Below are 4,191 nucleotides of genomic sequence, written 5' to 3' on the forward strand. Positions count from 1 at the left end.
GTTTTATCTTCCCTACCTGTGTGGGATGAGCCTTGCTGGTCCACCAGCAGCCCTGGCCCAGTGCTGTTCTCCCATCCACTTCTACTTGGGCTGCAGGGATGGGGCAGACAGTTACAATGGTCCAGCTGGAGGTAAAAAGGCAGGGGATGGAGCAAAAGTTTTGGGGGTGCTGTAGGGAGCAGCAGAGTGACGAGAGGGAGACTCAGCCTTGCATGCAGACCAAATCTGTCCCTAGTCAGGCAGCCCCAGTGAACGTAGGCAGCTGGTGCTTTGATTTAGGAAAAATGGGCTCTGCTCAGCCCTGTCCTCTCCTGACCGAAGCCGATGGCTGTGTGGGAGCCACGAGCATGAGCTGGCCAGGGGCTGCTGGACACAGGCTGCTGCGTCGGCAAGTTCCTCGCTCTTGGCCTGGCTCAGCTCTGTGTTGGGATCAGGGCTTGAAGCCTGCTTTGTTCAGCATTGGCTCATCCCAGCTCCTGCTGATCCTCAAAATCCACCCGCTCACATCCAAACTGCGCAGGGTGGGGTCGATGCCAAAACTCCTCCAGGGTGAAGGGGCTGGGGATGCACCTGTGGCCATGAGGTAAGGCAGTGCAGAGGTGGACACAAAGCATCTGAGGCTGACCGTGTGGCTGCTGGACCACACTGCTGCTGCTGGAAAGGGCTGTGGGACAGGGTGGGATCTCTGCTCCCCAGTCCCATCTCTGCTTCCGGCAGGAGGAAGATGCCATTTGGGATATGCTGTCCTCCACCGCCCCACCTCCAGCTGCCTTCCCTCCCTGCTCTGCAGCCCAGCTCCAATAATTCACTCTTCAGTCACGCAGAGAAAGTGGTTTTCTAAGAGGTGAGTTTCTTGCAAATGGATGGAATTCCTCCCTGTCCCTTTCCTGGAGCCCTGGGCAGGAAGGAGAGGCAGCCGAGCCGGCCAGGAGGGCAGTACTGCTACCCAGGCAGCCCCAGCCTTGCCTCAGCCCCATGGCGGAAGGGCTGGGATCTCAGTTCTGACCCTCCCAGGGCTGGAGCGCCCTGAAATTCCTCGTGGCAGCTTTGAGCGAGCACATCTGGTTTTAATAAATTATTTGCAGCTTGAGCTTGCCTGACTTTTACAGGCTGCAGAAGAGGGAGCAGCAAAGAGCCACAAAGGCCTCGGCACAGGGCACCCACACAGGAACTCCTCTCTGCGGTGGTGGGGAGGGATTTGGAGAGGGGTCTGGGGCTGGCTGAGCCCCTGTAGGGACTCCAGCAGCTGGCAAAGCCTTGCCTGCTCCGTCCAGGAGCCAAGGCGCTGGTCAGTTTGGAGGCAGGGAAACAGCCCTTCTCTTTGGCAGGGATCCTTCTACCCACAGCTGGGTGTAGAGCAAAGCTGGGGGCTGATCCTAAATACTGTGTCTCTGTGCTCAAGCAAGGAGCAGGAGGAGCACGGTGCAAGTGAAGGTGCCTCACCCCTGCTCAGGGGACCCCCAGCCACCAGTCCTGAGTCCCCTCTCCCAGCGCTGAGCCCACTGGCACTTGGGAAAGAAACCCAAACCCTCGGGAGCAGCAGCATCGCTCAGGCACCCAACGGCCACTGACACACCCGGGGCACAGGAGGGCTGAGCCCCTGCACAGTGTCTCAGGCTCATCCATGAAGGGAAGGGCGCACACTCAAACCGGTGCTTTGGGGCTAAGTCCCCTGCTGTACCCCTCTGTGGGCTCCCCACTGTGCTGGGGGACCTGTCAAGCCCCAGATCCCAGCAGCGTGGGGGTGTGTCGACCATCCCTGCCTGCAGCACAGAAACCAGCATCAGGCTCTGGGGAAAAGCCCTCTCCATCGCTGCATCTGGGGCTGTCCTGGCCATCCCTCGCCTGTCTCCAACGGGTGGGGAGTGACGTGGCCTTCCCCTGCTGCCGGCGCGGGGGAGAGAGGAGCCAGCAGACGCCAAGACGGCCTCTTCCCATAGCAGTGACCTCAGCACGGCAGCGCCTGCCAGGTGGGTGTTGATTTTGGCCAAGCCGGTCCCATCCAGGGGCCAGGATGAGGCTGAGGTGGTTCAGACAGAGGGCTGAGCTTGCGGTGGAGCCTGGCAGGTGCTGTTGGTCCCCAGCTGCAATCAGAGAATCATAGAATCTTAGGGGTTGGAAGGGACTTTGAGAGATCATCGGGTCCAACCCCCCTGCCAAAGCAGCTCCCTAGCTCATACTGCACCTCACTCACCCATCTTCTGCCCATGCTCCTGATCAGGGCAGACCTGCAGCCAAAGGGAGGTGAGTGGCACAGATCCATCTCCAGAAGTATTTTCCAACACTTTCTGCAGGGTGACTTCCACTTAAGCTGATGGGATTTCACCCTGTCCCACTGCAGCCCCTCCACTGTGACCATTCCCATATGTGTTGCTTCAGCCAAAAAATGGCATTTACTTTATTTCCCAACCAGGGCACAGACACAGATGCTCCAACTGCAGGAATCAGCCACAGACACCGAATTTCCCAAGCGCTGGGTGAGCCCAGGACAAGCCAGTTGCTCCCATCCCTCGCCCTGTGCAAAGAGCCCTCCCAAGTGCATGGCCGGTGGCGCAGTCAGCTGCCCCCTGCACATAACAGCATCCCTTCGTCTGGCAGCAACTCGTTAGGGCCAGCGAGGTCAGACAGTTTGGATACCTCCCAGGGGAAGGAAAAAATGCATTTCCTCCCAATCTGCTCCAACAAGTAGCAACTCAACTGGTACTAAACTGGATTAGGAGGAGAGTAGGTCAGGGACCTGTTGGCCCATGTGGGAGGAATTAGTTATTAGGAAGTGCTAATTACCTTCTAACTACACTTAGTGAGGGGGCTCCAAGACATAGGATGAACAAGGTAGGTGGTGATGCTCTGTGGCATCCAAAGCCTTTTGGTATGGGATGTCAGGTTTGTCTGGGATGGATGGAGGGTCCCACTCGTGGAGCTTCACAGCTCCATTGTCTCCAGCTGCTGGCACTTCAGTGGGTGGCACCCCCAGGAATGGCATCTGTGGCTTAGGGATGGGATCTGGGAATTCCCTTCTGTCCTCGGAGCTGTCACACTCACTCCCTGTGGGCAGCCCTCAGCACTCGTCCAGCCATGGAGGTGAGTGAGGCTGTTCTCCCAGCGCTGCCTCAATTAAAAAATAATCCCTGGTTTAAAAAAAACCAACAGCCCAGATGCTGATGTACTTAATTGGCCCCTCTGGAGGGTTTCCATCCCCAAAGCCCATCCTGGCACTGGTCTGCAGGTCCTTCCTGCCCTGCTGGGAAATAACAGGTTCATTTGTTTTCACAAGAATGGCCAAGCAACATGTGGCTGGCTTACACGTGTCCCCCTGCATCGTGCAGCCTTGGGGCCAGATCCTGCTCCCCACTCCGGGGAGTACTGCCATCGTCTTGACCTGCATTGACTTGCCTGAATTTTGCATGGCAGAGTCTGTGTGATGAGGTTTGATGTGTTTCCCCCTGCGCTGCCCACCTCCCTGGAGAGCTGGAGGAGCTCCCCAGCAGAGTACTGAGAAGACAGAGCACAGCACGCCTGCGAATGGAAGGATGCAGCAGCTCTCAGGCCAGAGTGGAAGGTGCAATGAGGTGTGTATGGCCTCAGCACCCCCTATCCACAAGTGAGAGAGAAGCTGTGCCACTCTGCCGTGTAACTCCTCCAAGCACCCAGAGGTGCAACCCAAACCGCACGGCCTCAGCTCCCTGCGGCCCTCGGCTCCTCTGGCTGGCAGAGAGGGACTCCCACGACTTGGGTCTGACAGCACCGCGGGCATCTCCTACGCACCCGCGGCCTCTCTCCGGGCCGCCGTGTGTTCCTTGTGCGGGGGGAGCCAGCCCTCGACGGCCGGGGGATCCCAGGCCGTGCGCCCATCCCGCCACCCCCAAGCCCCGGCGCTGCGCAGAGGAACGTGGAGCCCCCGCTGCCCCCACCGCCTCCTCGGGCCGGGCCGGCGGAGCTCGGCTGACGCAGTGTCTGAGCCCGGCGCAACACTTCGCTTGGGGTTTTTTTTTTATAAACTTTCTTTTTTTTTTCTCCTTCCCCCCTCCCCTCCCCTCCCTCCCTCTCTCTCTCTTTTCGTTGTCCCTCCTCCTCCTCCTCCTCCGTCTCCCTCCCTCCCTCCCTCCCACCCGCCCCTCCACCGTCCCCCGGCCCTGGCGAGGGAGCAACGAGGCCCCGAGCGGAGCGGAGCGGAGCGGGGCAGCTCCGGGC

The sequence above is a fragment of the Gallinula chloropus genome (assembly GCF_964237585.1).
Source record: "Gallinula chloropus genome assembly, chromosome: 26".
NCBI lineage: Eukaryota > Metazoa > Chordata > Aves > Gruiformes > Rallidae > Gallinula > Gallinula chloropus.